We start from the raw sequence: 13,528 nt of genomic DNA, 5'->3' as shown, positions 1-13,528 counted from the left end.
TAGATTAGATTGGTCCTAAACAGCCTTTGGAATGGAAGATTAGAGACCAGTGTTAAAGATTCAATATTCACCAACAACACTAATTTCAGAAAACAGCAACAAGGTTGTCCTCATACAGATGGATACAGTCCAGAATTGAAGATACTTTGTTCGATATTTTTCAAACAACATGTCAAATTAAAGCCAGATTTACTATACAGAAATAAGCATGTAGCATTTGGTTCAGAATTAGCAAGCAGTTTACTGTAGTCAGTGCCGTCAAGAAGTCAGGAATATGATTGTCGTCTCTTGGTTACTTTTCTGCACATTTGTGAATCTTGACGTGCAACATAAAACAGATGAGTCATGATCAGAACTTGTCAGCTTTAAACATCTTATTTGAAATGTACAAGGAGGAAAAGGCAAAAAAGACAGATCAACCGCGACATACAATGATGGATGTGCTTAAGACGAACAATGCCGCAATAAAAATTAAATAGAAAGAATGGTCGATAAAGTTTCAGTTGTGTCCCTCTTTAAAAACAAGAGGTCATGGGACACAACGCTCACCTGATTCACTGTTGTTTTTCATCAGCAGATCCCCCTTTACATTATCATGTTAAACTTTTATCTCTAATTGTGGTCCTACTCTACCCCCGGGGCATGATTTGAACGGATTTTAATCTATTCTGCCTGAGAATGTATGGAATTTACTAACCAGGTATCATCCCGTACCCTGTCACTACAAAACTATGTAACGAATTTACCCCACCGATAAAATATTCATGCATTGTCTGTGGTTTGTTTTTTGTTTGACAAAGATTTTGAATGATGTCATTAAATTTTCACTAATTCTTAATTATCTCCCCTTGAAAGAGGGTGTATGAGCCTTCATTTGAACAAACTTGAATTTTTTTTACCCAATGATTTTTTGTGGCAAGTTTTGTTAAAATAAGCATTTTGGTTCTTGAGAAAAATTTGAAAATGTGCAAATTATACAGACAACACAGGACAAAGAAAAAGTCGAAAATATGAAAAGTTTACAGACAGACAAACGGAAGGACAGACGGACGGATGCCGGACAAAATGTGATCAGAAAAGCTCACTTGAGCAATCAGCTTGGGTAAGCTAAAATGAATACATATACGAAGTACTTACGTAACATTTAAAATGTTGTTGGTTACTTCCGGTGACATCAGGGTCAAGCATTGATACAAAATATGTCGAGTTATCTTGTACGTATGTAACACAAAGGTATTTTAAACCTACTACATAAAAACATACATAATTTGAAAATTACTATGTTATCGTTGAAAATGAATAAGAACTCCCATAACTATACTGTAACAATGTTTTGAACATTAAAATACAATACAATGACGATCATTATAAAATTTTATTTGTAAAAACTGAAAAAGACGACTTTTTTTGTTTACTCTGCTTATAATGAAGCATACTTACGAACTTGTCCTTTACTTGTTGAACATTCTGTGCGGTTCATGATATACCTATCAGAACACATGTCTAATATGATGTCAGAGTCGCAGGTAGTATTAGTTCTCGCATAGTTAGAATTATAAAGAGTCGCCAACAAAGGCTCTGGAAAGTACTGTTTAGCGTCGGAAACATTATCTACAACATTGAAAGTTTTCATGAATTCAATTGGGCACGGTAAGGAGAACAGTTGATTTTCTAGTTAAAGGATTTAATAGCGATTCTCTGTAACCACTTAAACTTCTTTGCCACGCATGGTCACCGATTTTGATGAAACTTTGCCCATTATTACAACTTGACACCAGAAACATATATCAAATAATATTTCGTTGTTATGGTTGCCCGGATAACAGCCAAAAAAGTTGGAAAAATTGAGATTTTCAGCTACTTTGATTCTTTATTAAGCCTTAATAATGGCTAAGAAAAACAAACAAAACATTCTCACAAAAACATTGACACCTTGTTGCAACTTATGCTATTAAGAAACTATTTAGAATATATCTCTAAGTAAGTGGTAAGCATAGTACATTTGGAATACATTTTAGATGTTGAAAAATGCTGAAAAACGCTCAATATTCACTAATGATAGGTGTTACCTGATCAAACACAATCAACAACCTAAGAAAAACAATAAAAATATTTGACCTTAAGTAATTGGGTATTGGCAATATCATTCTAAAAATAATTTTCATGGTTGCCATGGTAACACAGTGTAATCATGCAAAATCTGTTGCTAAGATTGGGTTAATGCTACTATCTTGAGAAAAAACAACAAAATTCATAACTGGCACTTATACATCCTTAAGACCTTGCACCAACAACATAAGAAAAATTGGGATAAATTGTTACTTTGTAGTGTAACAATGGAAACAACATACCAGTTGTTTAAAGTGATACTATTTTGCTGTTTAAGGAATTTATTTACCTTTTAATCAAGAAACATATTATTTTACTCACCTTGAATAGTACTTATCTGGTAGAACTAAAGTTGAATATCATATACTGATAAAGTTTGTTGAAAAATACAACACTGTTGCTATGGTTACCAAAAAGGGAAAATGTTCGATTTAGTTAACTTAATATTAATATTAAACCCTATGTGCCAGCTTTTTGCATCAAGTTAGAGATTGGGTGGTAGTCAAAATTGAAAGTCAGGTTAGTTGTTCATAAATATCAATGATAAATGTTTTGGGAATTTACATACTAGGGTACGTATACAAGGAAACAGACTATTTTTCAGATTTTTATGCATATTTTTCGGCTTATTTCTATAGCAATGCTCTATTTAAAGAATTTAATTTGAATTTTTTGAAATGTGAACATTAGGGTCACACCAATGCCTTTAAAAATTTATCATCAGCTATATAGAAATATGTTTATAAAAAGATAGGATAAGATTAAAACACTAAGAGAGTAAATTTAAAATCCCTTTGTGGTATTAAAAGCATGGCAACCATTGCTAACCTATAAGAAAAATCACATTTTGTCCTTAGTATATGTTACAAGGATCTTTTGTCTATTATTTGCTTGCATTTAAACCTATAATTGTTTTTATTCTGTTCATATTCTTGGACTATGGAAATGTTGAAAAATGCAATTTTTCAAACTTTAGGACATGTTGCTATGGTAACCATGACACGTAGCAACCGATTTTTGCCTGATTTGAGTTAACGGTACTTAAGACTTTTATCATAGAGAGTTTGGAGAAATTCTGATACTATGCGTGCCACAGCTCCTATATAAAAGTTCAAGTCGTTACAGAGAATGGCTCTTAATTCCATCTTTAGTTAATAACATAGCTGGCTGAAAATGTTTCAAATTGAAAACGTGAAGATAACAGACAGTGATCAATCGTATGACTCCCGTTAAGAAAACGGATAGAAAACATGGCAAAAACACGGACACCTGGAAACACAAAGTAGGAACAGGTGTCTAGGATAAATGCCATGGGACTTATTCATTATTCAGAAAGTGGAGTGATCCGTATTTAAATTAGGAACAGAAATAATAATCTAACATTTGGTATGAAACACATCAAACAAAGACGATCTTGTATTTGCAAACAAGGTCATAACGGCAATAGAATTTGCAAAATATTGACTAAAACGAGGCTGTTGAAATCTCTGTAACATCAGCTTATTTGTCATATCAAATCAGCTGGGAAACATAAACGCCATATGCAGGTCATAATGGAATAGAATTGCATAAATTATGGAAGCTTGCGATAGAAAAGCTGAAGTCAATTCAGTTGTTAGTTGGCCATCATCGTCTATAGTCAGTATTCACTAAAACATCAAAATATGAAACAATGTAGCAGACTCTGTGGTTTCTTTAATTTCGAATTCAGTGCGATTAACTATTGTTAATTGATCAAACCTGTGATACGTCGAGTTGAAGGCAACCACAAGATTTTGTTTAATTCTCTCATGTAGAAGCTTTTGCATAAACTCTGCTTCAGAAATGGGTCGGCCAATAAAAGAACACAAATTTAAAATGAAAATTTATCTCCATCATTATACTTTCCCAATCATTTCCACTACCTGCTTTGACAAGAACGTGAAACTCTTCAGATCCGGGCGGACTAGCTGCTGTACAATCACTCGATATGGTCGCATTTCTCGTAGTGGGAGTCAAAATGACTCTTTCATATTCAGCATTTATTTCTTCATCTAAAACGAACTATTTTACATTGTCTTCTTATGATAATAAGCACTCCTTTCTTTTGTAAAATGAAAAATTATCTATACGAATACAAAATATCGATAGTCATTCTGAAATGTTTTAATAGACTATCAAACTGAACTGAAAGTATTTTGTTTTATCTCTGGAAAAAGTGAACATAACGTACTAGTATAGCTATATTTTTTAATTGTGTGTATAAATTGATTGAAGAAAGGTTTGGGATGCATTATACATGTATGATTTTTTTTACACACGAATAGTCTAGATCATAAAGTTTTTAAAGATATAATTTTGTCACATTATATTTCCGTATAGCCTGGTAATAAAGAAAACATTGCTGTCAATGCTATTTTTGAAAGTCAAGAAATTGCAATGCGCCGACCATTTAACACCCTTTAAATGTTGTTTATAAATGCATATGGCATTGGAACCTTATATCATTTAGCCAAAATGACAAAGATATCATTTCCCAACGTTATGCCAAAAATGAATAATTTTGGTCAGGTAATTAATAAAATATTTTAAATGTTCGCGTTTTTCTGGGACAACCCTCGTACAAATTTGTAATTGGAAAAATAACCCACTCACCTGCTAAAATCGTGTACCTGTACGACACGTTGGTAATTTGCTCCAAAGATATTCACTTCTTGGTCACCTCTGCATGAAATTTAAAAAAAAAAGTTCTGAAAATCAGGAGTTAAGTAATTGAAAATGGTCACAAAAATGTATTTGAATTCCCAAAGAAATGTGTTTTTACCCTTGTTGTTTCTTTAAAGTTCATCATCATAATTATATTCATATTATACAGAGAAAATTATCAAATCTCAAATGTATTTTCAGGAAACGATAATAAAAGCTAAAAATAAAAAATAAGAATCTTAAGATATTTTTATCAAACCTTATATGTTATATACCAAATATGACCTTGTGGTATTAAGCACAATTTTAAAAAAAAGATTAAGATTTTATCAAACCTTATATGCTGATACACATTGATGAAAGCTATTCAAGTGCATCAACATTCTTGACCCTGACCTTTCCTTTGACCACGACTGTCTGTGTTTAGCTTAGTTTCAAAGAAACCATTCAAGATATTTTTTTTTCAAACATTATATACTTAGGGTGAATTCACCATGCATCGGACACCCTCGAACTTCAACAAGTTCTAGCGATATTGCTACCGACCGAATATTATCAAAATAGAACTTAACAGTGTAGTATGTGGTTAAAATATAAATTTTTGACATAAACGTGTGCTATTTATTGAGAAAATGTCATTAAAACTCGATTTTTTCGAAATAAGTCAGAATTCACAATGGATCGGACAATATTCACCATACATTTAAACCAGAAAAATATCATACCTTGATCTCGGTGCTTTAAAATGAGTGATATCGAAATATTTTTATCTTTTAAAAATTAACCTTCTAGTTAAATTTGAATGACTATTTCGATCCACAAATGTGAAGAGGTTTAAGGTGCATAACATCGTCTTAGAAATTAAGGCTATACAATGCTAGTAATATGGCAACTCGCGCCTTTGTCTCGTGGGTTATCATCATCTAGTTTAAAGACCACTTCTAGTCGTCATATATCGATAACTTGTATTTTCACTAAAATTTAGAATTTTTATTTTCTATTTCCGTAAAAAAAAAACAGCTGTTATTTGGGTTTTATATGAAAATGGAAGTGATTACCCATGCATCGGAAAGTGTAAGCTTATGCACTGGTGCATTATTTGTTGAGAATTTATCAAGGGTATCCATTTGACCTTCCCATTGACCACTGACTTTACTGTTTATTGTGTATTGAACTCAGTTTTACAGAATTTATTCAAAGTATTTTCATCAAACTTCATACACTAATACAAATTTTCATGTTGCATTACTAATGAACCCTTCTAGTTAAAAATAACTTGTAAACATGGCATTAAATTAACGCAATTCATCAAATACTTATCAATGGACTGTTCCACGCATGTCCATGACGTAATGATGGCGGAGTACACACGCAAAGTCCAGTCAGACTGAACAGCTGAGGTATTCCGATCCAATGTCACTTCCTTTGTACGGCTGTCATACCAAAGTCCATCCCATTCCTGTGGAAAACTGCAGAGACCGACTGAAAGAAAATGTGAACAAAAAACGCTACGCACAAAATTTTTGAGCTTGAATACTGTTCATTATCTTTATATTTCATTAGTCTTTTACAAGAATAAATTATACGATTGCTAATCTATTATAACTTACCAACTTGACTAAAAAGCTCAAACTGTACTGTAATAATAATTACAACTACATTCATTTTTCATACTTAAAGGTGCATAGACACAGATTTGAAGTTTATATTTTCTCAAATTTTCTGTATAATATCACAACTTATATGTTGCTATAGAATTTCACACAAAAATAAAATTAAAAATTTATTTAATATGGAAATTATTGAAACTACGAATTTCGGGAGGCGTTTGATTAACACACCCTTGCACTTTCACAATTGTTAACTTTATCCTTAATACTTAAGAAAAGTAGCAATTTTGTTGTGTATTAATGAATAATATTACATCTATAATCCAGAAAATTCAGAGTAAAAATGTGCGAAAGCAAAACCCACTCACTTAAGTATTGTCAGCCCGTGCTCAGTGTTTTGTAGATGTGTACAGAGTTTAACAAATTGAATACACCCGTGAAACGTAAACTGGTTTTGTAAACAGGGCACGAGCTCTGTCGTTGTTAATGTTTAGGTTTCACCGGGTATGTTCAATTGTTAAACTCTGCACACACCACTGAGCACGGACTGACAATACTGGTGAGAGGATTTTGCTTTCTACATTTCTACTCTGAAATTTCTGCATTATAGTTTTAATATTTTTCATTAATAAACAACAAAATTGCTACTTTTCTAAAGTAATAAGGATAAAGTTAAAATTTGTGAAAGTGCAAGGATGTGTCTATCAAACGCGTCAAGAAATTCGAAGTTTCAATAACTTCCAGATAAAATAAGGTTTTTATCAAATTTTCGTATGAAATGCTATAGCAACATATAAGTCATGAAATTATACAGAAAATTTGAGTAAATATTAACTTCAAATCTGTGTCTAAGCACCTTTAAACCTGAATATCATTAATTAAGTATTCACAAAGTGCTTCTTTTAAATAAACAAACAGTTGATATGATTTATAAATACATAATGATTAATTGCATTAAAGACTTTTATTGGTGTTAATCTATTTGTCAATTTATTTGCCTTGGCATAATGTCACAAAAGAGTAAAGCCCTCTCCCATTGTTTATGACTCGAAATCATTTAAATTAGGATACTGTTCTCACCGATCTTTGTCTCGAGTCCACTCAGAATTAAGTCATGCCAAGTTTGTTCGTATGATGTCACATTTCCTATACCTACTGCATATGATTTTATAGATCAATGTCCAGGTCAAAGCATCGGACCTTATAATTTTTTTTCCTGATGAGTGACCAGATAAAGTTTTTGGAGTAATTCTATTGCTATATACATGTATGCTGGAATGAATAGGAAAGGGTAATAAATTTTTGCTACTAATAATAACAGACTTACTGGAGATACTGCAACGGATATATATTTGAATCTGACTGATCATGTTTAAGATTATGTCGTACCTCAACCAAACGTGCATGGAGGGATGTATCCTTCCAGACTTGCGTTGAATTCCGCTCTAGCCTGAAGTCTTTTGATGAGTGACCGGGTGAAATATCTTGGAACATGTATCATTTCCAAAGTAACTAAATGTCTTACCGACGTACGTTCGCTTCTCTTGTGGATACCTGTCTATTATATGCAACTCCTCCCACTGAATAAAATTTAATGAGACTTTAAAGAATCGTTATTACATTGTGCCATTGTGCACCTCCTATTTTACGCTCTGATCGGACAGATATTTGGGGAATCCCATAGCAAAACATGGACTTTGCCATAATACTTTTATAGGAGCGGGGGTATCAGTTTGAGAGTTCAGTGCTCACAGAGTAACTCTAGTGTTTATTAAGAAAATACAATGTCCAATCAAGTTATACATAGCAAATCCACTTTCAGTAGTTAATCCTTTCTTGATACGGGTATCAGGTATTAACTGATCTTTTTAAGATAGGTAAAATACGTGAACAAGGGTGGATTGACACAGGATTAGGATAAATCGTATTCAGTTGTCTCATTTTTACCAGCCAGGAAGGATAACTCTTAAAATTGTTATCTCAGAATGAAAATTGAAATATTTTCGTGCAACAATTTCCATTTCATGCATCTCAATGATTCGAGGTTCTTTGAAGTCTAAGAGAGGGTCTTGCAAACTGTTGACATTTATGTCCCTTAAAAGTATAAAAATAAATACATTTTTAAAGAAATCGAATGTCCTTTAATCCGGCTAGCCTTTGATACCAGTGGAATCTTTCTCTTCACACATTTCATTAAGTACTACTTATAACAGACCTACTGTAGATACTACAATTCATATATTTGCAATATGAATGACCAGGTGTGAGATTATGTCGTACCTGAACCATACGTACAATGATGATGTATCCTACCAGACATGCGTTGGATTTATCTCTGGCATGTATTCTTTTAATGAGTGACCGGGTGAAATTTCTTAGAACATATCATTTCCAAAGTTGTTGGTGCAAGTTACATTCCAACAGAATTCGGAGATATTTCCTTGAAATTTAAGTTTTGACGTTCATTGCGAGTTGGAATATACATTTCGCCATTTATAAGAACAATGACAAAGTTTCAGTTTTTGTTTCTGTGACTTGGAATATACATGTATATTTCATTACATTGTGAAACATGGATTTATTGCTTAAAAATATTTATTGGTGTCTTTATTGTGTTTTCTTAATCCAATAACTTACCTGCTTCGTCCAAGAAGTTATTAAATACTGTCCATTTTTTTTAATAATAGACAATTTTTTTTTTTAACTTTTTGGACAGTTACAGGTAACTTATTGGAATGTCTTGGGCCTTTCAAGAAATATAAAGTATTAAAAGAAGAAAATATGATGTCATACTAATGTTTTAAAACAAAGATAGTGGTTGTTCCTTTGTCAAGCGCCCGGCAGTCATAGGGTCTTTTGGAAACCTTAAAAACCGAGGCCCCGTGTCACGGTGGTCATTAATACGTTAAAAAACCCTCCCTGCTACGGCTTAACCATAGGTCAAAAAACTGCGAACGATGTTCTGCCGCCTACCTCAAAGTCAAATTTCAAAAGTTAACATATTTGAATGATTTTTTTATATTCATATGGATATTTATGTGAATTTTCATAAAAACATAACTTTACTTGGGAAAACAAAGAGAGATAACTCTTTAATTTTGGTAAAAATTGTGTTTTTCATTATAAACCGAAAATATTTTAAAAACATCTCCCCCCCCCCCCTGAAACAAAAATTCATTTTCATGGGTTATATGAATTGTTACATCACAATTTTATACCAAAGCTTTTGTTGTTTCACGGGGGGGGGGGGATATGTATACACACAAAAAACTGCAAAAATGGTCATTTTATTAACAATTTTAAATGAGATTACAAATTAAATAAGGTCTTTTATCAATCTTTAATGTTGAATTTTACATAAGTTAGACATATGGAAAGATTTAAGGGTAATTTATCCATTTCTATGCGAAAATCTGGCCATGTTATAAAGCCCGATTTCAATGGATAAAATTTTCCACCCCCTTATGAAAAGAGTCGTAAATAAGAGCAATTAAGTTTTCGACAATGGTTTTAAAATCATTAATCAATTAATAATGAACTCTTCTTTGCATCCAATCAAGTTTTAATCCGAACTGCCATTTATTTTGATTTAAATGGGTTTAAAATGTAGGCGGGCATTGAGAGTTGGCCTGCCCGGTTCTTTAGTGCGCTTTACCTAAGGCGACGTCTATACATGAGGAAAACAAAAAAATATGTGTGGTTGCGGTAACGCCTCCATAAAAATTAGGGTAGGTAGGTAGGGATTTTTTTTTTTTTTTTTTTTTTTTTTTTTACAAAATGATTTTCTTAATTTTTCTAAATAATACCTATCCCTGCTTTGCAAGTGGCATTTAGATGTGGTGTGATAATAAACTGTAGTGAAATATTGGTAGAGGACACCTACATGCTCGCTTGCTTTGGATTTAACACTATTAAACACTTGCACTATGTTTTGCAAGGAGGCCGTCATTGCTGAAACTAAAACTTAAACCGGAGCCATTGATGGAAATCGGGGAAAATTCCGGAAAAAATATGAAAATTGCCCCAAAAAAGTTTAGGGTCGGGAGTATAAAATAGGGACGGTCGGCTAACCGGAACCACACATATTTTTTTATTTGGCCTGAGTGAAAATTTCTCGGATAATGCATTGGACGTTAAACTACTGGTTTTACTGAACTTTCCATTTTACAAGACACTCAATGGCATGCCGGTGTAAGCTTCACTCATCTTTTTTTTTTAATATATAATTCTGATTATATCTGGAAATACCTATGATAGTTGAATGAAAGAAAAGTATGAAAATCTACGCCTCATTATAACCTTGGAAAATATATTTTTCGCAAACAAATTAAGAAATTCATTTTCTACTCTTTCTACCGTATACTAGATTGTTGCTCCACTGTGATGCATAAACTGTATACATTGTATATGTATGTACTGTTTTTAATTACAAGACTTACAAGACTAAGTTCTAGGTTCATATAGAATCTGATACCTCAAAACCAGAGTTACATACCAGTAATTCTTTGAGAAGCCTTAAAAATTTGGTTTATTTTTTTATTAAGAAAATACAATGTCACATTAATAATACACCATATCAATTCACAATCAATAGTTAATCCTTTCAATATTCAATGATATTATATTTCTTAAAATACATGAAATACATGTACAAGTTTATATTATCATCATGAAAAACAAATAAAACTCTGCATTTCTCTCTCTCTCTCTCTCCAGTCATAGTTTTGTTGAATCATTTCAATGATTTTTAAAGTAATGTTTTATTTCAGCCGCAAATAAATTTCAGCATACCTTATTCAATAATGATAAATCTCTTTGAGAACAAATGATTTGAAATTTATGTTTTACACTAAATGAAATCAATATGACATATACTAGTAGCTGCAAAACTCAATTTGCATCTATATTTTACAATACCTGAATTTGGGTACATACATATATTTTTTAAAAGAATGAATTTCCAATTTTTTTTTCAAAAACATTTTTTGTTCTTCAATCAGTAAGATATTATACTGCATGTATCTCTTAAAACTGACTAAAATCTGATCAATACCTAAGAAACTGATTTGCTGCAGATACATTAACAAAATATTCTCTTCACTATACATCCCTCACTGAACTGGAGAAATAACAAGAAAATGACAAAGCGTAAATGTAATAAAAAATAATTAAAATCCAAACTACACCTGAGGGAAATTAAAGCCACATTTAGACAGACATCATTTACAGTTGGCTAGTGCGAGGTCTGTACTTGTCTGTTTGGAAAAATTGTGCAAAAATAACTTAGTTAGATTCATCATTTAAAAGTCACATTTGTTATTATGCATTTTAACCTTAATAGGAAAAGGAAAAAATGGAAGTTTGTTTCAAACTTGACTTTACACATGTATAAGATAGAGGAAATTATAAAATAAAACAGCACTGTCCTGTGATTTAGTGTCATGTTGTGTCAGATTTTGTCTGTGAATAATGAGCAACTGTCACATAACACCGCTGTCTGATTTACAACACAAAAACACACCAGGCTTACAGTGCACAACAACAAAAAAACTGCGTAAAATCCAACTCATTTACTTTTTTGTTGTTTTTTTTTTAAGTTGTTATTTTACGATTTTAATTTAATCCAATTTTAAAATTCGGTTGGAATTTCAAGTTGAGTAGTTTGAAACTGAATTTTAAGAAAAAAATCTTCAATGTATTTTTATCATCAATATCTTGATATTTTTAAAAGAAAATTATTAACTGCAAGGTTATATACTAATTAATAATAGACAATTTTTTTTTTAACTTTTTGGACAGTTACAGGTAACTTATTGGAATGTCTTGGGCCTTTCAAGAAATATAAAGTATTAAAAGAAGAAAATATGATGTCATACTAATGTTTTAAAACAAAGATAGTGGTTGTTCCTTTGTCAAGCGCCCGGCAGTCATAGGGTCTTTTGGAAACCTTAAAAACCAAGGCCCCGTGTCACGGTGGTCATTAATACGTTAAAAAACCCTCCCTGCTACGGCTTAACCATAGGTCAAAAAACTGCGAACGATGTTCTGCCGCCTACCTCAAAGTCAAATTTCAAAAGTTAACATATTTGAATGATTTTTTTATATTCATATGGATATTTATGTGAATTTTCATAAAAACATAACTTTACTTGGGAAAACAAAGAGAGATAACTCTTTAATTTTGGTAAAAATTGTGTTTTTCATTATAAACCGAAAATATTTTAAAAACATCTCCCCCCCCCCCCCCCCCCCTGAAACAAAAATTCATTTTCATGGGTTATATGAATTGTTACATCACAATTTTATACCAAAGCTTTTGTTGTTTCACGGGGGGGGGGGGGGGGGGGCATATGTATACACACAAAAAACTGCAAAAATGGTCATTTTATTAACAATTTTAAATGAGATTACAAATTAAATAAGGTCTTTTATCAATCTTTAATGTTGAATTTTACATAAGTTAGACATATGGAAAGATTTAAGGGTAATTTATCCATTTCTATGCGAAAATCTGGCCATGTTATAAAGCCCGATTTCAATGGATAAAATTTTCCACCCCCTTATGAAAAGAGTTGTAAATAAGAGCAATTAAGTTTTCGACAATGGTTTTAAAATCATTAATCAATTAATAATGAACTCTTCTTTGCATCCAATCAAGTTTTAATCCGAACTGCCATTTATTTTGATTTAAATGGGTTTAAAATGTAGGCGGGCATTGAGAGTTGGCCTGCCCGGTTCTTTAGTGCGCTTTACCTAAGGCGACGTCTATACATGAGGAAAACAAAAAAATATGTGTGGTTGCGGTAACGCCTCCATAAAAATTAGGGTAGGTAGGTAGGGATTTTTTTTTTTTTTTTTTTTTTTTTTTTTTACAAAATGATTTTCTTAATTTTTCTAAATAATACCTATCCCTGCTTTGCAAGTGGCATTCAGATGTGGTGTGATAATAAACTGTAGTGAAATATTGGTAGAGGACACCTACATGCTCGCTTGCTTTGGATTTAACACTATTAAACACTTGCACTATGTTTTGCAAGGAGGCCGTCATTGCTGAAACTAAAACTTAAACCGGAGCCATTGATGGAAATCGGGGAAAATTCCGGAAAAAATATGAAAATTGCCCC

General features: G+C 32.1%; 1 protein-coding gene across 1 annotated transcript in view; it reads left to right on the top strand.

The window, feature by feature from the left end:
• LOC133192203 (glycerol kinase-like) overlaps nucleotides 1-13,528 on the top strand; it is a 419,267-nt gene that overhangs the window by 243,395 nt on the left and 162,344 nt on the right. The window lies entirely within an intron of this gene.

Source organism: Saccostrea echinata, unplaced genomic scaffold (assembly GCF_033153115.1).
Source record: "Saccostrea echinata isolate AGI-Se365-2 ecotype Australia unplaced genomic scaffold, CSIRO_AGI_Sech_v1 ptg000025l, whole genome shotgun sequence".
NCBI classification, from domain to species: Eukaryota; Metazoa; Mollusca; class Bivalvia; order Ostreida; family Ostreidae; genus Saccostrea; species Saccostrea echinata.
Note: the sequence above shows the minus strand (reverse complement) of the source record. Positions and strands in the feature narration are given on the sequence as shown.